At 47.1% G+C, this 26,034-nt stretch overlaps 1 long non-coding RNA gene across 1 annotated transcript in view; it reads left to right on the top strand.

Moving 5' to 3' along the window:
* Nucleotides 1-24,527, top strand: part of LOC141059125 (uncharacterized) — a 156,085-nt gene extending 131,558 nt beyond the window's left edge. The window contains exons 2-3 of the long non-coding RNA XR_012222387.1: nucleotides 20,580-20,642; nucleotides 22,805-24,527. This is a non-coding gene — a long non-coding RNA (uncharacterized lncRNA). The remainder of the gene's footprint in view (nucleotides 1-20,579; nucleotides 20,643-22,804) is intronic.
* The last annotated feature ends 1,507 nt before the right edge of the window (nucleotides 24,528-26,034 follow it).

Here is a 26,034-nt window from a genome sequence, read left to right as displayed (position 1 = left end):
TATACCATGCTGGCCTGTATTACACCATTCTGGGGGGTGCTATATACCGTGCTGGGCTGTATCATACCATGCTGGGGGGCTATATGCCATGCTGGGCTGTATTATACCGTGCTGGGCTGTATCATACCGTGCTGGGGGGCTATATGCCATGCCAGGCTGTATTATACCGTGCTGGACTGTATCATACCTTGCTGAGGGGCTATATACCATGCTGGGCTGTATTATACCATTTTGGGGGGGCTATATACCTTGCTGGGCTGTATTATACCATGCTGGGCTGTATAATACCATTCTGGGGGGGCTATATACCATGCTGGGCTGTATTATACCATTTTGGGGGGGCTATATACCATGCAGGGCTGTATTATACCATACTGGGCTGTATTATTCCATTCTGGGGTGCTATATACCATGCTGGGCTGTATTATACCATGCTGGGCTGTATTATACCATGCTGGGCGGGCTATATTATACAATGCTGGGCTGTATTATACAGCCCAGCATGGTATACAGCCTGTATACCATGGTGGGCTGTATACCATGGTGGGCTGGGCTGTATACTATGCGGTGTGTTATATACCATGTAGTGTACATTTTACACTATATTCTATAGGGGGAGGCTGTGTTAAATAATATGAAGGGCTACATTATATTCTATGGGGAGGTGGGCTGTATTATATTCTATGGGGGACGCTGTATTATAGTTATTATATGAGGAGGGCTACATTGTATTCTATGGAGGGGCTACATTATACTATATAAGGGGCTTCATTATATCCCATGAGGGGGTTGCCATATATTCTATGGAGGGGCTGCATTATACTATATGGGGGGTGGGACTGCATTATATACTATGGGGAGTTACATTATATTCTGTGGAGTGGCTGCATTATATTCTATGGGGGTTACATTATATTGTATGGCGGGGCTGCATTATACTCTGTGGGGTGGCTGCATTATACTATATGTGGGCTGCATTATGCTGTATCGAGGACTATGGGGAATACATTATATGAAGAACTATGGGGTGCATTATGCTATGGGAAGTGATTTGTACTACATGGGTGACTATGGCGGTGCATTATACTATATGGAGTGTATTATACGGAGGACTGAGCAGTGTATTTTAATATATGGAGGGCTATGAGGAGTGTAGTATACTATATGGAGGACTGAGAGTGTATTTTAATATATGGAGAGCTATAAGGAGTGTATTATACTATATGGAGGACTTTGGGGCAGATTATATTATATGGAGGACTATGGGGTGTAAACTGTAGATGTCCTGCTGATAACATGATACTGTATGGTGATCTGTTAGGGTGGTTTCACATTAACGTTGCAGGCCGCTAAGCCCCCCGCTCTCTGCCGCACCTCCTTCGGTAGCTCCGCCTACGGGCGCATGACGCTTTAGCAATGGGGACGCACACGGCCGCCGCTAAGCCCCGCCACCTGCCGCGCCTCCTCTGGTAGCTCCGCCTATGTGCGCATGACGCTGCATGCGTCCTGCATCCCCTATCTTTAGCACTGGGGACGCAGGCTGTGCGCAGGTATGTGTTTGGCGGTGCATGCGTCCTTTTGACGGTGCGCCGAGCGCACCAAATTGCAACAGGTTGCGTTTGGCGCTGGTCGGCGCACCGTCAAAAGGACGCATGCGCCGCCAAACGCATATCTGCGCACGGCCTGCGTCCCCAGTGCTAAAGATAGGGGACGCAGGACGCATGCAGCGTCTTGCGCCCGTAGGCGGAGCTACCGGAGGAGGCGCGGCAGGTGGCGGGGCTTAGCGGCGGCCGTGTGCAGGCCGATGCTGCGGCCTGAAACGCTAATGTGAAACCACCCTTAGGGTGTGTGCACACGTTGCGGATTAGTCTGCGGCTTTTTCTGCAGAGAATCCATATCTCTTGGCAGAAACTGCAGGGTAAAACACATGCATTTTTTCTGCGGATTCCTAGCATGTGTACAGCGGATTTGATGCAGGTTCTAGTGCGGTTTGGCAATGTGAATGAGAGAGAGAGAGATTGATTTGTATGTCCCAGAACATACACTGCAGCTGCGGTCCCGCAAAAAAGACGTAACATGCTGCGGAAAATAAACCGCAGAAATCGGCGCGGAATTTTCCGCAGCATGTGCACGGCGGATTTGGTTTTCCATAGGTTTACATTGTACTGTAAACTGCATGGAAACTGCGGCGTAACCGCAGCAAAAACCGCAATGTGTGCACACACCCTTAGTGATCGTTCTGTTCCCATCATTCTTTCTCAGATGGTGGAAAGAGGCCGGGAAACAAGCATTGAACAACTTCAATTTTGACGATCATTTAGCGGCCCGAACTCAGTGCATGTAAATACAATCGAAATGCTTCTGTGTGATGTGCAGTATGTTAGCATTTGGGGCCCCATTTTAAACTTTGCCTAGGGCCCCACTTTGCCTAAAACCGGCCCTGGCTGTGGATGCTCCTCATCTGAGCTATTGGAAGCAGCACCCTCTTCCCCCAATGGATGCCAATCTGGGTCAACAACTGGGTCATCCATCACCTCCTCTTCAATGTCATGTGCACCTTCCTCTGTGTCACCGTGTATGGTGGTATAGTGTGCGGGAAGGGGCACCTGAGTCTCATCAGGGTCAGAATCTGGCTCTGTACACTGCGAGGACAATGTAGTGCTCTGAGTGAATGTACCAGCAGAATCATCTATCAGCGGCTGTGCATCAGTGCACTCCATGTCAGATTCATCTTGGCCTGGGTAATTCACCATTTCACTTGATAATCCAGGCATGGTATGTGAAAACAGCTCCATGGAGTAATCAGTAGTATGGCCTGCGTCATCCTTCAATCTTGGTTGTGGTGAAGGACACAAGGAAAGGTGTGGTTCATGAACATGAGCCTCCAATGACAACTCAGTGCTTTTACTTTTTACAACTTCAGAAGAGGAGGCGATAGAGCTGGAGGCTGAGTCAGCAATGTAAGACAAAACTTTTTCCTGATGCTCTGGCGTTAAAAGCGGTTTCCGAACTCCTAGAAAACTAAGCCTTCGAAGCCTTATGGAGCCAGACGATGATGTAGGCTCAACACCTCCTGCATTCGGTCCTATTTTGCTTTTGCCACTACCATCAGATCCACCACCAACACCATCATTACCAGCTGCCAACCCCCGCCCAATTCCACGGCCTCTTCCACCAGCCTTCCTCATTTTTGGTAGAAATGTAGACAAAATCCTACAAACTATATAGTAATGTAAAACAAGGTACAAGGTGTCTATAGGACAGGGGAGATTTAGATTTTCTGCAGACACTTGTGGACACTGGACACTTGGATTGTGTGAGGCCCACTGAATATCACAGCGCTATGTCACAGGCTCGATGGCACAGGTGTGAAAAAAGTGACTACAGGATAAGGGAGATTTTGAATTTCTGGGAGATTTTGAATTTCTGCAGACACTTGTGGACACTGGACACTTGGATTGTGTGAGGCCCACTGAATATCACAGCGCTATGTCACAGGCTCGATGGCACAGGTGTGAAAAAAGTGACTAGAGGATAAGGGAGATTTTGAATTTCTGCAGACACTTGTGGACACTGGACACTTGGATTGTGTGAGGCCCACTGAATATCACAGTGCTATGTCACAGGCTCGATGGCACAGGTGTGAAAAAAGTGACTACAGGATAAGGGAGATTTTGAATTTCTGCAGACACTGGACACTTTTGGATTGTGTGAGGCCCAATGAATATCAGAGCGCTATGTCACAGGCTTGATGCAGCAGGTGTGAAAAAAGTGACTACAGGATAAGGGAGATTTTGAATTTCTGCAGACACTTGTGGACACTGGACACTTTTGGATTGTGTGAGGCCCACTGAATATCAGAGCGCTATGTCACAGGCTCGATGGCACAGGTGTGAAAAAAGTGAATTGTAGAATTGGGCAGAATAGGAATCTCCCTAGAGTGTAGGTCTGTAAGAACGGAACAAGTCCTCCACTTATCCTTCCACAGTGACACACAGATAGCTTCACTGTGGCTGTGATAACAGCCGTTACACGGTACTGTGTGAGGAGTGTACACCGCTGTATGGTGTGAATAAATGCACGCTCAGTACCTTAGCAGGACAAAAAAAAAATTGGGATTGCTTTTAAAAAAGCAGTTTGCAGAGCAGTGGGGAAACAGCAATGCAGCTGTCAGGAAGCCTTAGAAGGCAGCCTAACAACCAACACCGCTGATCCACCACAATATAGCCTCCCCTTGCACTGCACACACAGTGACTGGTGTGTTGTACAGGCAAAATCGCTAGCAGCAGAAGCAGTTTTTTTGTCTTCTTCCCTGCCTAACGCTCTCCCTACAGAATCAGCAACCTCTCCCTATGCTAAGATCGGCAGAAGTAAGATGGCGGTCGGCATGCACGCCCTTTTATAACCCCTGTGACGCCCACCAAAGCAAGCCAATCACTTGCATGCCCTTCTGAAAGATGGTGGCGACCCCTGCCTATGTCATCACGTTGCCCACAGTGTCCGTGGATCCTGATTGGCTGAAAAAGAGCGCTAAACAAACTTTTGAAACGCGACTTTGGCGCGTAAGTCGCTGACCTCGTGGCCGACCTCATCCTAGGGTCGGGTTTCGTTTCATGAAACCCGACTTTGCCAAAAGTCGGCAACTTTTGAAATTGTTCGACCCGTTTCGCTCAACTCTAGTTACCACTTCTCTGAGCAGGTTATGTTCCCATATATTATATTGAATGGTGGTTTCACTTTTCATATTTTCCCTATATGGGATATATTGTTGCAGCATGTGTGGACTACGGTGCCTTTATATCTATATGACAAGTTATCAGCTATATTTTTATATCTTGTATTGTCCCTTGCACTGTGTCTAATAAAGCAGTTTTATATTTTGACCTACATTGTCGTTTGGAAAGTTTTTTGCCTCCCCCCCCATCTTTTGTCAGTTTGACAATTGGTCTCTTTACAGTCCACAGTATTATGAATGTTATGGGTTAATATTTTGCTACACTGTATATATGATTATAAATACCCCATATGGCACTTATGCTGGTGTGTGCTACCTTTTTCTTTTACTTTCATATTATTGCTGTGTTTTGCACGGGTTTCTGTGGTACTACTATGGACTTTCGAGCTAAAGAGAAATCCTGGCTTGGCCAAATGGAGCAGGTGTTCGGTTCTAATACTGGAACTCAACAGTCTGATGATTCCAAATTTGATGATCTCTGTTCCTCCATCCAAGGTCTTTTCGTCAGGAGGACTAAATTATGGTGGAACAGAGCTTTCCTTGATAAATATGTTATCAGTAATATGATACATAGAGGTCTAAGGGTGCGTGTGATTCCCACTTTTCCCATTGAGGATGCACAGTTTATATCTAACTGGGAAGAGGCGTGCGGCTCATATTCATGTATTTTGATGAAGCTTTTAATTGGCCATAATACAACTAAAATTAGCGAATTAGATAAACTGATTGACACAGCCCAAAATGAGCTTAAGTCCACCAGTTCAGCTGAGAAAATTTGTGCCTTTGATTCGAATCTTGAGAAAATGCTTGATACCACAGTTAAGAAGATTCAGGAAATTCAGCAAAGTAAATTTACTAGGGATCAGAAGGATTACCAGCAACATACGGTGTACCTATGGAGAAAGGGCAAAAATTCCTCACAAACATTGCACCATTCTTCCTCTATTACATCTTTGTCCTCGATGGGTAGTCAGTCGGATGTCTCATCAGTCTCCATGACAAGTCGTTCTGGAGCTAGGATGAATAGATCACGCAATCATAACTATTAGAGTTGAGCGAAACGGGTCGAAAAAATTCAAAAGTCGCCGACTTTTGGCAAAGTCGGGTTTCATGAAACGAAACCCGACCCTAGGATGAGGTCGGCCACGAGGTCGGCGACTTACGCGCCAAAGTCGCGTTTCAAAAGTTTGTTTAGCGCTCTTTTTCAGCCAATCAGGATCCACGGACACTGTGGGCAACGTGATGACATAGGCAGGGGTCGCCACCATCTTTCAGAAGGGCATGCAAGTGATTGGCTTGCTTTGGTGGGCGTCACAGGGGTTATAAAAGGGCGTGCACGCCGACCGCCATCTTACTTCTGCCGATCTTAGCATAGGGAGAGGTTGCTGATTCTGTAGGGAGAGCGTTAGGCAGGGAAGAAGACACCAAAAACTGCTTCTGCTGCTAGCGATTTTGCCTGTACAACACACCAGTCACTGTGCAGTGCAAGGGGAGGCTATATTGTGGTGTATCAGTGGTGTTGGTTGTTGGGCTGCCTTCTAAGGCTTCCTGACATTCCTGCATTGCTGTTTACCCACTGCTCCGCAAACTGCTTTTTTAAAAGCAATCACAATTTTTTTTTTTGTCCTGCTGAGAAGAAGAAAAAAAAACTGCTTCTGCTGCTAGCGATTTTGCCTGTACAACACTCCAGTCACTGTGCAGTGCAAGGGGAGGCTATATAGTGGTGTATCAGTGGTGTTGGTTGTTGGGCTGCCTTCTAAGGCTTCCTGACATTCCTGCATTGCTGTTTACCCGCTGCTCCGCAAACTGCTTTTTTAAAAGCAATCACAATTTTTTTTTTTGTCCTGCTGAGGTACTGAGCATGCATTTTTTCACACCATACAGCGGTGTAGGCTCCTCACACAGTACCGTGTAACGGCTGTTATCACAGCCACAGTGAAGCTATCAGTGAGTCACTCTTTGAGAATAAGTCGAGGACATGTTCCGTTCTTAGACCTGCACTCTAGGGAGATTCCAATTCTGCCCAATTCTACATACACCTTGTAGTTTGTGATACACTAGCCAATTTCTGCCTGTGACATAGCGCTCAGATATTCTGTGGGCCTCACACAATCCATAAGTGTCCAGTGTCCACAAGTGTGTGCAGAAATTAAAAATCTCCCTTATCCTCTAGTCACTTTGGTCACAGCTCTGCCATCGAGCCTGTGAGAGAGCGCTCAGATACTCAGTGGGCCTCACACAATCCATAAGTGTCCAGTGTCCACAAGTGTGTGCAGAAATTAAAAATCTCCCTTATCCTCTAGTCACTTTGGTCACAGCTCTGCCATCGAGCCTGTGACAGAGCACTCAGATACTCAGTGGGCCTCACACAATCCATAAGTGTCCAGTGTCCACAAGTGTGTGCAGAAATTAAAAATCTCCCTTATCCTCTAGTCACTTTGGTCACAGCTCTGCCATCGAGCCTGTGAGAGAGCGCTCAGATACTCAGTGGGCCTCACACAATCCATAAGTGTCCAGTGTCCACAAGTGTGTGCAGAAATTAAAAATCTCCCTTATCCTCTAGTCACTTTGGTCACAGCTCTGCCATCGAGCCTGTGACAGAGCACTCAGATACTCAGTGGGCCTCACACAATCCATAAGTGTCCAGTGTCCACAAGTGTGTGCAGAAATTAAAAATCTCCCTTATCCTCTAGTAACTTTGGTCACAGCTCTGCCATCGAGCCTGTGACAGAGCGCTCAGATACTCAGTGGGCCTCACACAATCCATAAGTGTCCAGTGTCCACAAGTGTGTGCAGAAATTAAAAATCTCCCTTATCCTCTAGTCACTTTGGTCACAGCTCTGCCATCCAGCCTGTGACAGAGCGCTCAGATACTCAGTGGGCCTCACACAATCCATAAGTGTCCAGTGTCCACAAGTGTGTGCAGAAATTAAAAATCTCCCTTATCCTCTAGTCACTTTGGTCACAGCTCTGCCATCGAGCCTGTGACAGAGCGCTCAGATACTCAGTGGGCCTCACACAATCCATAAGTGTCCAGTGTCCACAAGTGTGTGCAGAAATTAAAAATCTCCCTTATCCTCTAGTCACTTTGGTCACAGCTCTGCCATCGAGCCTGTGACAGAGCGCTCAGATACTCAGTGGGCCTCACACAATCCATAAGTGTCCAGTGTCCACAAGTGTGTGCAGAAATTAAAAATCTCCCTTATCCTCTAGTCACTTTGGTCACAGCTCTGCCATCGAGCCTGTGACAGAGCGCTCAGATACTCAGTGGGCCTCACACAATCCATAAGTGTCCAGTGTCCACAAGTGTGTGCAGAAATTAAAAATCTCCCTTATCCTCTAGTCACTTTGGTCACAGCTCTGCCATCGAGCCTGTGACAGAGCGCTCAGATACTCAGTGGGCCTCACACAATCCATAAGTGTCCAGTGTCCACAAGTGTGTGCAGAAATTAAAAATCTCCCTTATCCTCTAGTCACTATGGTCACAGCTCTGCCATCGAGCCTGTGACAGAGCGCTCAGATACTCAGTGGGCCTCACACAATCCATAAGTGTCCAGTGTCCACAAGTGTGTGCAGAAATTAAAAATCTCCCTTATCCTCTAGTCACTTTGGTCACAGCTCTGCCATCGAGCCTGTGACAGAGCGCTCAGATACTCAGTGGGTCTCACACAATCCATAAGTGTCCAGTGTCCACAAGTGTGTGCAGAAATTAAAAATCTCCCTTATCCTCTAGTCACTTTGGTCACAGCTCTGCCATCCAGCCTGTGACAGAGCGCTCAGATACTCAGTGGGCCTCACACAATCCATAAGTGTCCAGTGTCCACAAGTGTGTGCAGAAATTAAAAATCTCCCTTATCCTCTAGTCACTTTGGTCACAGCTCTGCCATCGAGCCTGTGACAGAGCGCTCAGATACTCAGTGGGCCTCACACAATCCATAAGTGTCCAGTGTCCACAAGTGTGTGCAGAAATTAAAAATCTCCCTTATCCTCTAGTCACTTTGGTCACAGATCTGCCATCGAGCCTGTGACAGAGCGCTCAGATACTCAGTGGGCCTCACACAATCCATAAGTGTCCAGTGTCAACAAGTGTGTGCAGAAATTAAAAATCTCCCTTATCCTCTAGTCACTTTGGTCACAGCTCTGCCATCGAGCCTGTGACAGAGCGCTCAGATACTCAGTGGGCCTCACACAATCCATAAGTGTCCAGTGTCCACAAGTGTGTGCAGAAATTAAAAATCTCCCTTAGGCTACTTTCACACTTCAGGTTTTCGGTGTCAGGCGCGATCCGGCGTCGTGCCGGAATGCCGGATCCGGCAAATGTTTTGTAAAACCTGAAGTGCCGGATCTGGTTTTCTGCCGGATCCGTCTTGTTCTTGACAGACAAAACCGGATCCGTCTCATCCGGTTCATCCGTTTTTCTATCCGTTTTTCTATCCGTTTTTCGACGGATTACGCCGGATCCGGTTTTTAAAATTGACCCTTGTGGCCTTCCAAACGGGATTGGCTACTGGAAAACTAGATATAGCATGTTCCTACAGCCCTTCTTTGACAGGTTGTAGAGAAGAAAGTGCAGGTTGGAGAGAAGAGCAAGTTACTGGCGAAGATGGATGTTGTCATTGGAAATATTACCACTAGAAGTTCTGTGACGGTTTCAGGGACAATTTTCCACTATACTTTATGTCACCTCAAGGCAGAGTACACTGGGATGACAGAGTGTGAAAGATTTGTGCCCTAAACTTGTGTACCTTCTGGACCAACAGTATATACCTTTGCCAACCAAAGTTGGCTATCTTGTCATGGTCTTACTATTTTTACCTTTAGGCCACAGGTGTGTACCTGGTTGTGTTTTATGCAAAGTATTTCACCTTTTAACAAAAGTTGTGTACATTGGTAGGAAATCACCAACAATAAACACAACTTTTTAGGTGAAATACTTTGCTTCAAACACAACCAGGAACACAACTGTGGCAAAAAGCTAAAATTTACCCACAGTTATATACCTGGTTTTGAATACCTTTTTACCTTTGAAATACCCTGTATTTAACCTTTTTTTAAAACATAGTTCGCCGCAGAAAGAAATGACAGACAACCATTGTGAAACGATAATTTAACTTTTATTTAAATTTTTTTTTTTTTTATGTTTTTAAAGTGCAAAAAACTTTTTTAATAAAGGTTTTAAACCCAATGGGCATTTTTATTACAAAAAAAAAACATTACAACTCTGTGTACTGTGGGGTGGAAATACTGCTGGAGGGGCTGCGGGACACTTCGACACTGGGTGTGTGGAGAGAGGACTGGGATCGTGGTGGGGAAGGAACAGTTAGAGGTGAAGGTGTGGAAAAAGCTACAGAATGGGTGGACATGTGGGAGGCAGAAGAGGTGGTGGGCGGTGGAGTGGAGGGTTGGGCAGGGACTGTAGGAGCAGATGATGTTGATGGAAAGTTGTATGGGGAAGGAGTTTGGTACGGGGAAGGAGTTTGGTACGGGGAAGGAGTTTAGTACGGGGCAGGTTGCTGGAAGTGGGGAGATGTCTGGTACTGGTGAGGTTGCTGGTATGTAATAGGAGGGGGAGGATGGAAAGTGGCTGGAGGGGGTGCAGATGTAATAGGAGGGGGAGGATGGAAAGTGGCTGGAGGGGGTGCAGATGTAATAGGAGGGGGAGGATGGAAAGTGGCTGGAGGGGGTGCAGGTGGAGGAACTACAGTGGTGGGAGGTGGAGGTTGGGAGGTAACCTGCTGTAGAGCACCATGGCACGAATGCATTACATGCATCTGCTGGGTAGGAGATAGTGTTGCCATGCGCTCCACAACAGACCTGAAAAAGGTGTGGTTTGGCGAAGATCTTGCTTCTGAATGCATGGTTTGCAGAAGTGTCTTCACCTCCAGAATGCTGGAGTTGATCTGCTGAAAGCCTGCGGAGATTTGCTCTGACAAGACTTTGAGACAGTTCTGGAAAGATGCATTCAGATGCAAGAACTCTTGCGCATAACTCTTTTCCTGACCCCTCTGCCGCAGCCGCCCAGTACCCGCAGGTGTACTAGAGGTGGCAGGGGCAGAAGGGTGGGGTAAAGGGAAATCGATCTCCTCACCAGCAGCTTCATGTAATGTAGGCGGCCACGATGCTCCTGTGCTGGTGGATGGGACAGATGGGTCGAATGTGTGGGAAGGCTGGGAAGGTGCAGATGTACTGGGGCGGTCGAAGTGTCCCTCGGTGCCGGTCTCCTCAGGGATCGCCTCAGAAGGGTCCAATCGTGCAGGCTCCCGAGTGCTGCTCACCGTGCTGTGGAATAAAGAGAAAAAAAAACAATTAAAATACTGACATGGTATGGCCCTGGCTGAAAAAAAAAAGTTACATCTAACATTTTTTTCACATGTGGTGTGTAATATTTACCTTCTGGTGAGCATTGTTTCCCGGAGGAACGACAGGGCTTCTGCGTACTTGTACTTGCTCCTGCGTCCTCCAGATCCACTCGGGGCCCGCATCTCTTTATTGAACTCCTTCTTGAAACGATCCCTCACAGACCGCCACCGATTCACAATTCTGTTCCCTGAAACGAGAAAGGAGTGGTTAGTATACAACATCAGTGTTTCACAAACTCCAGTCCTCATGGTCCCCAGGGGTCATGTTTTCAGGATTTCCATAGTAAATAGAAATCCTGAACACATGATCCGTGGGGACCACGAGGACTGGAGTTCGGGAAACACTGGTTTACATCAAGCAACCGGTACTGTATATACTTACGCTCTTTAATCTGGGCCCGAGCTTCGAGGTCCTCCCAGCGGCCCACAAGGAGAGAACAGATTTCCTCCCAGAGTCGTCGGGTAACGATAAGGTCAGCGTGGCGGCGGTCAGCCATATTCCAGAGCGGCTCCCTTTCTCTGACGAGATCGATGAGGTGGTCCACATCGAGTCCTCCATCCTCACCATCAGAGTCGGGAGCACGCTGTGAAGGCTGTTAAAGAAAAAGACAAAAATAACATAATTAGCCTCCACAAAAGAAATGAAATAAAAAGTGCAAAAAAAAAGCAAAAATATTTATACTTACACGCTGGTGACCGCCGCGTTGCTGTCGCCGACGACCCTGGGAGGCACTGCGAGGACCTCTTGGCCGAGCACCAGATTGGGAAGACTAGAGAAGAAAACAAAAAATGTTATGTCTTTGGATGTAGGCATTTGTTTGCTGTGTGTGGTCTGCAGAACATTGTTTTCTATGTGTTGTGTGTAGTGTGATGTTGTGTTTCTGCGTTTGATGCAAAAAACTCACCAATTGTGAGCCCACTCCAGGTGTCTGTCCACCCCTTCCTTCTTCTTCTGGGAGCTCCTCTTCATCTTGTGATTCCTGTTTTGAAATAAAAGGCAATGAATAGACATATATTACAGAGATGATGGATTTTGGAAATAAAAACTTACCGTCAAACGCTGACGATGCGAGGGAGGGCTCCCAGAAGAAGATGTGCTGTCCTGTTGATGGCCAGACTCCATGGCTGTGGGTATTGCTGCTGCCAGTGATGCCATTTCTGCTGCTGCTGCTGCATCTCTTTGGCGGCTGTTGAATAAAGAGAAACAAAGGGCCAATGAATATCTTGATATTCCATGGCCCTAGTTTGGAGGAATGGGGGATTTGATAATTACCGTCTCTCATCTGCTGCTGGCCTCCCCTCCTCAGCATGTTCTATTTGCTGCTCCATTTGGGGTGGTGGTGGTGCTGATGGTGCTGCAGTGGTCTCCTGCCTTCTCCTGCTTCGCTTGGTTGCTTTCTTGGGTGGCATGTTGGGTGTGGCTGTGGGTCCCACTGTCTTGCTTTTATATATGTCTTGTGGGCAGAGCTACTGAGCATGCTCAGACCAAAAAACCGGATCCGGCGCATTGCGGCGCTCATAGGCTTTCATTGTGTGAAAAAGCCGGACGCGCCGGATCCGGCGGGTACGGCTTTTTCGCCGGAGACAAAAAACGTTACAGTAGACGTTTTTTCCAGACGCCGGATCGCGACACATTGCGACACATTGCCGGATCCGGCGAAAACCGGATGAAACGCATGGCCATCCGGCGCGATACGACGCAAATGCAAGTCAATGGGGGGGAAACCGGATCCGGCATTGCATTTCGCCTGATCCGGTTTCTGTCAAAAGCGCCGGATCGCGCCTGACGGCGAAAACCTGATGTGTGAAAGAGGCCTTATCCTCTAGTCACTTTGGTCACAGCTCTGCCATCGAGCCTGTGACAGAGCGCTCAGATACTCAGTGGGCCTCACACAATCCATAAGTGTCCAGTGTCCACAAGTGTGTGCAGAAATTAAAAATCTCCCTTATCCTCTAGTCACTTTGGTCACAGCTCTGCCATCGAGCCTGTGACAGAGCGCTCAGATACTCAGTGGGCCTCACACAATCCATAAGTGTCCAGTGTCCACAAGTGTGTGCAGAAATTAAAAATCTCCCTTATCCTCTAGTCACTTTGGTCACAGCTCTGCCATCGAGCCTGTGACAGAGCGCTCAGATACTCAGTGGGCCTCACACAATCCATAAGTGTCCAGTGTCCACAAGTGTGTGCAGAAATTAAAAATCTCCCTTATCCTCTAGTCACTTTGGTCACAGCTCTGCCATCGAGCCTGTGACAGAGCGCTCAGATACTCAGTGGGCCTCACACAATCCATAAGTGTCCAGTGTCCACAAGTGTGTGCAGAAATTAAAAATCTCCCTTATCCTCTAGTCACTTTGGTCACAGCTCTGCCATCGAGCCTGTGACAGAGCGCTCAGATACTCAGTGGGCCTCACACAATCCATAAGTGTCCAGTGTCCACAAGTGTGTGCAGAAATTAAAAATCTCCCTTATCCTCTAGTCACTTTGGTCACAGCTCTGCCATCGAGCCTGTGACAGAGCGCTCAGATACTCAGTGGGCCTCACACAATCCATAAGTGTCCAGTGTCCACAAGTGTGTGCAGAAATTAAAAATCTCCCTTATCCCCTAGTCACTTTGGTCACAGCTCTGCCATCGAGCCTGTGACAGAGCGCTCAGATACTCAGTGGGCCTCACACAATCCAAAAGTGTCCAGTGTCCACAAGTGTCTGCAGAAATTCAAAATCTCCCCTGTCCTATAGACACCTTGTACCTTGTTTTACATTACTATATAGTTTGTTGGATTTTGTCTACATTTCTACCAAAAATGAGGAAGGCTGGTGGAAGAGGCCGTGGAATTGGGCGGGGGTTGGCAGCTGGTAATGATCGTGTTGGTGGTGGATCTGATGGTAGTGGCAAGAGCAAAATAGGACCGAATGCAGGAGGTGTTGAGCCTGCGTCATCGTCTGGCTACATAAGGCCTCGAACGCTTAGTTTTCTAGGAGTTGGCAAACCGCTTTTAAAGCCAGAGCATCAGGAAAAAGTTTTGTCTTACATTGCTGACTCAGCCTCCAGCTCTATCGCCTCCTCTTCTTCAGTTGTAAAAAGTAAAAGCACTGAGTCGTCATTGGAGGCTCATGTTCATGAACCACACCTTTCCTTGTGTCCTTCACCCCAACCAAGATTGAAGGATGACGCAGGCCATACTACTGATTACTCCATGGAGCTGGTTTCACATACCATGCCTGGATTATCAAGTGAAATGGTGAATTACCCAGGCCAAGATGAATCTGACATGGAGTGCACTGATGCACAGCCGCTGATGGATGATTCTGCTGGTAAATTCACTCAGAGCACTACATTGTCCTCGCAGTGTACAGAGCCAGATTCTGACCCTGATGAGACTCAGGTGCCCCTTCCCGCACACTATACCACCATACACGGTGACACAGAGGAAGGTGCACATGACATAGAAGAGGAGGTGATGGATGACCCAGTTGTTGACCCAGATTGGCATCCATTGGGGGAAGAGGGTGCTGCTTCCAATAGCTCAGATGAGGAGCATCCACAGCAGACATCGACATCGCAACAGCTGTTATCTGGCAGGCCTGGAGCACTCCAAAGACAGATTCCAAAAATCAAAAGAGTTGCTGGACAGCTTGTCCAGAGGGTCAAAAGATCACAGCGTGCTAGGCCGCAAAATGTCTGCCAAAGTAGGAAAAGTGCAGTGTGGCACTTTTTTGAACAAAATCCTCATGATCAGGCCAAGGTTATCTGTAAGAAGTGCGCAAAGACCTTTAGCCGAGGGAAAAATCTGAAAAATTTGAATACCAGTTGCATGCTTAGACATTTAACCAGCATGCACTTGCAAGCGTGGACACAACACCAAACCTCAAGTGCCACATGTGCAACTGATCACAACGAAGGTAGTCAGCAACGCTATATTGTTTCCCCCACTGTAAGCCCACCGGTTAGCACAGCAGCAAATGTTGAGGTGTCGTTGCAATACCACAGCAGTCAGGGAATCCCACTGTTATATCAACGAAAGACTGATTCTAGGCCATCAGAAAGAACAACAACTCCATCACCATCATCAACCCTCTCTCAGTCCGCCCTGTCCACCGCTACTTCCACCATATGCAGCTCTCAAGTCCAGCTCACCCTCCCAGACACTATGAGTAGGTCAAGAAAGTACTCAGTCTCTCATCCACGTACACTGGGTTTGAACGCCCACATTGCCAAACTAATCTCGTTTGAGATGATGCCCTTTCGGTTGGTGGAAAGCGCAGCTTTCCGCGAACTCATGGCCTATGCAGTACCACGCTATGACCTACCCAGTTGCCACTTCTTCTCTCGCAAAGCCATCCCAGCCCTCCACCATCATGTGAAAGACCGCATTGTCCATGCACCCAAGCAGTCAGTGAGCGGAAAGGTGCACCTCACAACTGATGCATGGTCCAGTCGGCATGGCCAGGGCCGTTACGTGTCCATCACTGCGCACTGGGTTAATGTGGTGGATGCAGGGTCCACAGGGGACAGCGGTGGTGGGACAGTGCTGCCTAGCCCACGGTATAGGAAACAGTTGGCTGTAGGCGTTCGACCCTCCTCCTCCTCCTCCTCCAGAAGTGAAAGCTCGTCCACAGTGCGCAGTCGTACGAGCACTCCATCTGCAGCTGCCACTGTTGCACACGAGGTGTCCCCCTATCGAGCAGCTAGTGGAAAGCGTCAGCAGGCTGTGTTGCAGATGATGTGTTTGGGCAACAGACACACCGCCGAGGTACTGGCCGAGTACTTGAAGTGACAAACTGAGTCATGGCTGGGCAGTGTACATCTTGAGGCAGGCAAGGTAGTTAGTGATAACGGCCGTAATTTTGTGGCAGCCATAGCCCTTTCAAAACTCAGCCACATACCTTGCTTGGCTCACACCTTGAACCTGGTGGTGCAGTGCTTACTCAAAAATTATCCGGAGTTAACAGCCCTGCTCCAGAAGGTGCGAAGACTGTGCGCGCACATCCGCCGGTCGCCTGTACACTCCGTTCGTATGCAGAAGCTGCAGCGATTGCTCCACCTTCCCAACCACCGCCTCATTATCGACATTGCAACAAGGTGGAACTCCACCCTGCACATGGTGGAGCGGCTGTGCGAGCAGAGGCAGGCCATAATGCATTTGTGGGAGGATACACGACCAGGCACTTTGAGAGCAGACATGGAGTTGACAGGTGTGCAGTGGTCGAAGCTGAAAGACCTCTGTAAAGTCCTTCAGTGTTTTGAGGAATGCACACGGCTGGTAAGCGCAGACGACGCCATCCTAAGCATGAGCATCCCACTTATGCGTCTGCTCATGCAAACTTTGACGCACCTTAAGGAGCAGGCGTCTGCAGCCAATGTTGATGAGGAGGAAGAGGTGGAGGGAATACTTGATGACATTCAGCCATTGTCTGCTCAGGGACCTCTCCTGGATGAGGTGGAGGAAGAAGAGGAGGAGGAGGATGATGATGGGGATGATTACTTAGGGGAGGAGGATGCATCTCATGGGGCAAGTGAAAATGTTGGCGTGGCAAGGTCTGGTACAGGGTTTGTGCGTGACTGGAGGGATGTGGATTTGCCAGAAAGTGCTCCTCCAACCAGCACTCGCAGTGCATCATTGACACCGGGAACATTGGCCCACATGTCAGATTATGCCTTGCAAATCCTAAAAAGGGACCCCCGCATTGCCAAAATGATGAACGATGACGACTACTGGTTGGCCAGCATCCTGGATCCACGCTATAAAGGCAAATTACAAAACATCATGCCACAGGAGAACCTTGACCTAATATTGGCTAATAAACAAGCAACTCTGGTAAATCGGTTGCTTGAGGCATTCCCAGCACACAGCACCGGTGATGGTTCTCACACGAGCCGTACGGGCCGGGGGCAGCTTGGCAGAGGTGTTCGTGGTGCACACAGCAGAAGTGGCGTTGGAGACAGGGGTTTCATGACAATGTTGTGGACTGATTTTTCAAATACCGCTCACACAACTGGTAATACTGCATCGATGGAAAGTGACAGGAGACAGCAGTTGTCAACTATGGTTACAAACTACTTTTCCTCCCATATCGATGTTCTCCCACACAGGTCATTCCCCTTTGACTATTGGGCCGCTAAACTGGACACCTGGCCTGAATTGGCCCAATATGCCTTACAGGAGCTCGCTTGCCCAGCTGCAAGTGTGCTATCGGAAAGTCTTCAGTGCAGCTGGATCAATCCTGACAGAAAAAAGGACCCGTCTGTCAACCCAAAATGTGGATGATCTAACCTTCATTAAAATGAACCATGCATGGGTTTCCAAGGATTTTGTCCCACCTTCCCCTGATGACACATAGGGTGACAGAAAAATGGCTTGCTTTGGTCCACCTCTTCCTGGGACTTCACCTATTTCGCCTTTTGCATCAGCTGAATGTCCAACATCAACATATGCCACTTTCTAAAACTCCCTAACTGTGCTGCCTCCCCCCCCATGGCCGGGGTCACCACCTAGCGCACGACACCGTGCGAGTGCCGTTGCCCTGGACAGGTGGGTAGGCCGACTCTTGGGAGCGGGCACTGGCACAGGGTCCCTCATAGTGCAATCAAGTGTCTCTGACGGTGGTGGTGCACACCCGCCGTCAGACACACCGCTGTACTATGAGGGGCCCAGTGCCAGTACCGACGCCCACGAGTGGGCCCCCCTTGCTTGGGCAGGGCCCCAGCATTTGCAATCTTTACCTCTCCCTGCTCCTCCGCTGTGTAATCTGGGCCGTCAAATCCATACTGTGCCTGACACCGTCTGAGCCTGCCTCCTGATGTATAGACATATATTTTGAATGTGTACGCTATCCATACATGTTATCTCAGGATACGGTACCCTTTCTAACCTTTGTGCAATCACGTGCAAGCCATACTGGGCCTAATACCGTCTGAGCCTGCCTCCTGATGTATAGATATATATTTTGAATGTGTACGCTATCCATACATGTTATCTGGGGATACGGTACCCTTTCTAACCTTTGTGCAATCACGTGCAAGCCATACTGGGCCTAACACCGTCTGAGCCTGCCTCCTGATGTATAGACATATATTTTGAATGTGTACGCTATCCATACATGTTATCTGGGGATACGGTACCCTTTCTAACCTTTGTGCAATCACGTGCAATCCATACTGGGCCTAACACCGTCTGAGCCTGCCTCCTGATGTATAGACATATATTTTGAATGTGTACGCTATCCATACATGTTATCTGGGGATACGGTACCCTTTCTAACCTTTGTGCAATCACGTGCAATCCATACTGGGCCTAACACCGTCTGAGCCTGCCTCCTGATGTATAGACATATATTTTGAATGTGTACAATATGCTATCCATACATGTTATCCGGGGAAACGGTACCCTTTCTCACCTTTGTGCAATCACGTGTAATCCATACTGGGCGTGAGAACGGCTGGCGAGCTGTTAAGCAAGCTACAGCACCTGTGGTTTGCACACGTAAGTTTTTAATTTTTTCAGGAATGACGGTTAGGCCTAATTCCGGAACTGCGGTTGACCTGCACTTACTGGGAAATCATCGTTCGCGGGTAATAATTGTAATCACAGATCCCCATCACTAATGTTGTTCAGCGGGTTATCTGCACCTGTAAGCGACAAACGCTGGCCTTTTCAGTGTAGCGCACATGCAGCCACGGACATGTAAGGGCATGACACACCAGTTATTGGCCAATCTCATGTGCCAGAGCCTCACATGTCCCTCTAGTAAGCCGGACGGAGTCTCGTTCGTTAACGGAATTAAGCTTGCAATGTGTGCATCTGTTCTGTAGCTGGCATGGTTGAGGTTGCCCGTGTTGAGTCAAATTACGCCGTAGGCTCCACTCCTGGTGGTGCCCTTCTGGACATTCCTTTAAGGTTCAGCTTTGCAACCATACTGCCCACGTAAAACAAACACTTTGCCTTCATGAACGCTGTTTGGAGGGTCATGACTCGTGGGAATAACGCCGCCCAATCAGTTAACCTGCTAGAGAGATCCTTCGTTGCTCCCAAGCATGACATCACACTCCCTAGGAGGAAGGTAATGCCACTGTGGCGACCGTACTCCTGGGGGCGACACAAGTGCACTGATGCCCAGCCACTGCTCGATGAATCTGCTGGTACATTGACCCAGACCGCTACATTCCCCTCGCACGCTACACGGCCTGAATCTGACCCTGATGAAACTCAGGTTACCCTTCCCATATACAGTTCCATCTTACACGGTGACAAAGAGGAAGCTGCAGATGAAAGTGCAGGTTCGGCCCACCCGCCATCAGACACACCACCGTACTATCAGGGGCCCTGTGCCAGTGCCGTCGCCAACGAGTGGGCCCCCCCTGCTTGCTCAGGATCACAGCACTTGCAAGGTTGAAATACTGTGCAGTGAGATGGAAGATGGGGACGACGAGGAGTCCAGACTAGTACAGGGATTCCCTAGCGAGGAGACTTATTTGATTGTTTTCAATGTTGGGACAGCAATTTTTGGGGAGCACTATACTCTGGAGAATGATAGATGGGGCCCACCATTCACTGGAACATTCCAAAGGTGGACATCAGACACTGGAGCAGCATTTACAGGGCCCATTATACACTAGAGCATTAGAAATGGGGCCCATTATGTTTGGAGCATTATTTGGGCCCATAAGACAGTGGAGCTTCATCCATGGGGACCAACATATACTGTAGCATTATGTGGAGCTCATCATATACTGTTTCAAACATTAGATGGGACCAATGATTCTGTATGGAGAAATAGATGGGCCTCGTCATGAGATGTAAAAAGTGAAGTATTTTTCATTGTACTATACCGCTATTTCTCTGCCGTATCGGAGCATGATGAGTTGTGGTATGTGTTAAAGGGGCGCTCTTTCGCCCAGGGCACATGAAAACCTGGAGCCAGCCCTACCCCCCCACAACTTTAGCCAAATAACCCCCATTTTTCAGTGCGTAACTTGTATTATGAAGTTAATTAAGGTTGACAAGCTTAAGTAAGAAGAATTGATGCTTTTGGCATTCAAATGGGCACTGTAGGTGTGTTTCCTGTCCTCTCACTGCCGACTTTTATTCCCCATTGACTTACATTGGGTTTCGTGTTTCGGGACGACCCCGACTTTTCCCTATAATCGGACGATCTTGCTCGACCCGACTTTTGGAAAAGTCGGGTTTCACGAAACGAAACTCGACCCTAAAAAAACAAAAGTCGCTCAACTCTAATAACTATCATCCATATAAAAGACTGTTTTCTCATTCACCAGACCGCCCAAACAAGGACAATAAGGTGATTAATTTAAGTGAGCATACCCTTTCAGTTGCTGATATCTCACTGCTAAGTTGTGGTTTGTCTTTTTCACCCACAGCTGGTTTTGATTCTTTAACTGTAATTAAGGATCTACACTTGTTTGCCAGATCATTATTATTCAAGCGGCATTTTTTTGATAATCAATTACATGATCTCTTCCCTACAGAGGAAGAACAAGATGCGGTGAGGACACTTGAGGAGCTTTCCAGTGGCATCTTGCATAAGGGAGGTAAGATACCGCCCACGATCCGGCCTCATTCCAGGAAGTTCCCCCCCGCTATCGACATGTGCTAGCATCGACATGTTTGTACAGGTGGTTACCCAAGATCTCCTTGGGATTTCTAAACATTTTTGTAGCTATAATCTGAGTAGAGAGGAAAGGTCGAGACTTCGCTATTTAAAAGATCTCCATGACATTGAACTGAAACCAGCGGACAAGGGGGGCAATGTTGTTATCTGGTCTAAAGCCATGTATGTAAAAGAAGCCTATATACAGCTGCACAATACCATGTGCTATAAGAAGTTGACGTTTAACCCCTTGTCCGCCTTCAGTTCTCAATTGGATGACATCTTGACTTTGTCAGTGGAAGCAAATGTCATCACCAAGGACTTGGCTGATGCATTGAGAGTTTCTGAACCGAGAGTCTTGACCCTTTACCGCCTCCCTAAAATCCATAAGGATGCTAAGGTGCCACCAGGTAGACCAATCATCTCTGGTAGGGGTAACATCCTGGAAAATGTCAATCATTGGATTGACTTTCATCTTCAACCTCTTGTTGAGACCTTGCCTCTTTCCTCAAAAACACTGGGGAACTCCTTAAGAAAGTTGATGGTCTGTGTCTTGATGGTGACATGATATTGGCGACGGCCGATGTCGAGTCGCTTTACACAAGCATAAGACACCAAGATGGGCTGAGGGCTGTACGTTTCTTTTTGGAACAATCCCGTTTGTCCCCGCACCTTGGTGAGCTTATTTTGGAATTGTTAGAATTTTCGTTAACACACAATTTTTTTGTTTTTCAGGGGTCCTTCTTCCTGCAGCTCCAAGGGACAGCTATGAGGGCGTCCTTTGCACCCTCATATGCCAACCTGTTCCTGGGGCTGTGGGAGAAGGATCTCCTCCTGTCAGATCGCCAGTCGTCAATGGACCGGGTCCTACTATGGACCCGTTTCATTGATGACATTTTTTTAATCTGGCAGGGTTCACAAGTGGATTTGATTTCTTTATTACTCGATTTGAATAAGAATGATCTGAATATTCGACTAACTTACTCATGGGACCCGAATAAGATTCCTTGATGTTCTTGTGAAGAGGGACATGACGGGCATGTTACAAACAGATATATTCCGTAAATCTACAGCTACTAATTCTTTGCTGTATGCCACGTCATGTCATCCCCCAAATGTCATCAAAGCAGTCCCAGTGGGCCAATTTCTTCGCTTATGACGAATTTGTTCGTCGGACTCTGACTTCGAGAAACAGGCAAGTGCACTTACTGATAGATTTCTCAGTCGAGGATATAGTCGGCGTTCCCTTAAGCGGGCATATAACAGAGCTAAATTTAGTTCTCGTTCTTCTCTTCTATATGACAATAGACAGGGAGCTTCGTCGGCGAAGTCTCAGCAGATTAGATTTGTGACCGACTATAATTCAAAAGCCGACAGCGTACGTAAGGCCCTTCAAAAATCATGGCATATTTTGCAAGTGGATCCGATTATGTCAAAAATAATACCGGAGAAACCAGCTATCTCCTTTAGGAGAACTAAAAATTTAAAAGATCATCTAACTCATAGCTTGTATGTGGATGAATCAAGAACTACGTTTTTGGATCTCGGATCCAATCGACGCGGATGTCGTGCTTGTGGCCACTGCGTCGCCTGCCCGAGTATAGATCGGGCAACTTCCTTTGCGGGTTCTAATGGTAGGGTCTACCGGATTAAAAAAACTATCAGTTGTGAGACCCGTTATGTGGTATATTATGACACATGTCCCTGCAAACTCATCTATGTAGGACTGACGTCTCGCCAATTTAAGGTGCGTGTGCGAGAACACGTCTTAAGTATTGAGGCGGCTGTGGACCACACAGACGCATCCACGTTGAAGACAATTCCACGACACTTCAAGCTATTCCATAACAGTGATAGTAAGTTGATTCGATTCAGAGGCATTGATATGATTGACGCTGGTATTAGGGGTGGCAAGTTGTCTTCTAGGCTAGCGCGCCTCGAATCCAGATGGATCTGGACTCTTAATACTGTGCACCCCCATGGGTTAAATGAAAATTTGAGCTTCGCCCCATTTGTGGAGTAGGAATCTATACTGTGGTTTCCATATTCATAGCTGTTCCCTTGTCATATATTTTTTAACATGTTTTTCTTTTTTTCTTTTAGTATTCGTCTATGTGAGTTTTTGTGGAGTCCGGAGTGTTCGTAGGCCCACAGATGAAGAGGTTCTGGACCTGTCGTTTTTTCTTAGAGTCATGGACTTGTGTGTCATTCAAATGATGTTGTGGCATATATATGAATTTGATATTGTGGAATTGTTCTATAGCAGTCCGTACATCTGTAATCTCTTTGTACTGTTATGACTCGATACATATTTACTGGACTTGTTGTATAGAATGATATGGGTGGCTATCATTTAACTAGCCATGTCATGTCATAATTGGAGATTTATATTTCCTTTTGTATATTATATTTATTTACCTTTTTGGATTAATGGGGTAGTATGCACCTCTTGATGTTATTTGAGAATTGTGCCTATGCTTCCATCTACACATGCAACAATTGATTCTGTCTGTCTTCATATCATTACAATTGATGCTATGTACACTTTCTCCATTTATTGTGTGACATGAGTAATGTTACTAGTCAACATGTATTTTGTCCTTGTAATTACTTTATTTATTGCAATCGTTATCCCTTTACTGTGGGTGTGTGCCAGTAGTTTCTAATATTGATGATCTATGTTGTATATACATATATATCTCCCACAGAGGCTTTCAGCATCTCTTTCTACCTGTAGCTCTACTCTATTGAGTTAAATGTCATCTAGGTTCTTATCAATCTCTTTGCGCATGTGATGCCTTTTGTAAGTTCTTTGTATTATTTAGAGACTATGTCTCCTCGGTATAAGGCATCAGTTACTCTGCTTAGTGCAGGTATTTGAATGACATCGATATTTTCTATTGCCGCCAGTGCTTCGCATTTATTTAGGGCACTGATGCCCTTAGTTAATATGGCGTCCATACATGTAGGTGACATCACGCGCATGCGCGGTTAGCCCTGTTCAGTGCGACCAGTTGATTCCTCCTCCTGGCTGGCGCATGTCGGCTATGGGCGTCCGGTCATGTGGGGCCCCGCATCATCCGGGCGTCACAGCCAGGCATTTGCTGTGCGGGGGGAGGGATCTCTGGTTACCCCGGCAGCGCTGATTAACTTCCGGTTAGCACACCTAATTGCTCTTCTGGTCTCTGCATTATTTATAGTCTCTATTATCATTGTGTCATAGCGCCCCCTGACGAAGGTTGCCGAAACGCGCTTAGGGGCGGGCACCGGGTCTCCCCACTTGTCTGCGTGCACTAGCACATACTAGGTAATGTAGGATTCATTTACCTTTTACAATATGGTCATCTGCAGTGTCCCTTTATGTGTTACCACTTCTCTGAGCAGGTTATGTTCCCATACATTATATTGAATGGTGGTTTCAATTTTCATGTTTTCCATATATGGGATATAATGTTGCAGCATGTGTGGACTACGGTGCCTTTATATTTATATGATAAGCTATCAGCTATTTTTTATATCTGGGTGGACACCAGGTCTTCCTACTTGTCTGCGTGCACAAGTATATATAGGTAATATAGGCCTCATTTTATTGTTCACAATATGGTCATCTGCAGTGTCCTTTTATGTGTTACCACTTCTCTGAGCAGGTTATGTTCCCATATATTATATTGAATGGTGGTTTCACTTTTCATATTTTCCCTATATGGGATATATTGTTGCAGCATGTGTGGACTACGGTGCCTTTATATCTATATGACAAGTTATCAGCTATATTTTTATATATTGTATTGTCCCTTGCACTGTGTCTAATAAAGCAGTTTTATATTTTGACCTACATTGTCGTTTGGAAAGTTTTTTGCCTCCCCCCCCCATCTTTTGTCAGTTTGACAATTGGTCTCTTTACAGTCCACAGTATTATGAATGTTATGGGGTAATATTTTGCTACACTGTATATATGATTATAAATACCCCATATGGCACTTATGCTGGTGTGTGCTACCTTTTTCTTCAACTCTACTAAGGTCTATAGAGATGGACACTAATCCGAGCTGGCAAACCCACACTAATATATGGACTATTTACTTTATGTTTTCACTATGTGCTGGAAAAGGCTGTTTGCTTGGTTATCCTGAGCGGTTTATGAAGTTTTTAATAAACCTGCCTGGACATTTTACTGAAACTGCTTACTGTGCCTACATCAAACACAACCTAGCGAGTAGAAATCCTACAATATACACACACAATTTTTTAAAAAATGGGCTAGAAACCACAGTGACCCTATAACAGATAAGTAGATAAAGGAACTGTTGGATGGCAATTCATCTCTTAATAGCTAGACAAAGCACTCAGCTTACAGTATGGCAAACTCAAAATTAAAAACTTGGACCATGTCTCGGGCCAACCTTGATATTTATTAAATAAAAGTCTACAATTGGTGAAGTTTTTCCTTATCAGCAAATATAATGAAACTTTTCATAAGGAAACAAACTTAAAGGGCTTGTCCCACAAAGTACATTTTTATTAATAGATCTTAGAGTAAAATCAGCACATAATCACAAAAGGAGCATACTGGAATAATATACACTGCTCAAAAAAATAATGGGAACACTTAAACAACAGAATATAACTCCAAGTAAATCAAACTTCTGTGAAATCAAACAGTCCACTTAGGAAGCAACACTGATTGACAATCAATTTCACATGCTGTTGTGCAAATGGAAGAGACAACAAATGGAAACTAGATGTGTATTTCCTGAAGGAAGTACAGATAGTGGTTTGAAATGGTGCCCGGGCTGCCCCTTTAAGAGAGACTTGCCTGCTGCCCCTGCAAGACTTTCAACTCAGGATCCGTTTTAACTGTAGGTGCCTCTCAGGGGCCACTTTGGCCTCAGGGTCCGATTTTGTGGGTGGGGCCCCTCAGGGTCTGATTTTGTGGTCGGAACCCCTCAGGGTCCGATTTTGTGAGTGGGTCCCCTCAGGGTCCGATTTTGTGGCTGAGGCCCCTCAGGGTCCGGTTTGGTGGGTGGGGCCCCTTAGGGTCCGATTTTGTGGCCGGGGCCCCTCAGGGTCCAATTTTGTGGTCGGGGCCCCTCAGGGTCCGATTTGGTGGCTGGGGCCCCTCTGGGTCCAATTTGGTGGGCGGGGCCACTCTGGGTCCAATTTGGTGGGGGGCCCCTCAGGGTCCGATTTGGTGGGCGGGGCCCCTCAGTGTCCGATTTGGTGGACTGTGCCACTCTGGGTCTGTTTTGGTGGGCGGGGCCACTCTGGGTCTGATTTTTTGAGTGGGGCCACGCTGCGTCCGATTTGGAGGCCAGGGTGGCTCAGTCTCTGAT

Source organism: Dendrobates tinctorius, unplaced genomic scaffold (genome assembly GCF_039654945.1).
Source record: "Dendrobates tinctorius isolate UK_male_01 unplaced genomic scaffold, ASM3965494v1 ptg000223l, whole genome shotgun sequence".
In the NCBI taxonomy this organism is placed as follows: domain Eukaryota; kingdom Metazoa; phylum Chordata; class Amphibia; order Anura; family Dendrobatidae; genus Dendrobates; species Dendrobates tinctorius.
This window is presented reverse-complemented; position numbering and strand designations above follow the sequence as displayed.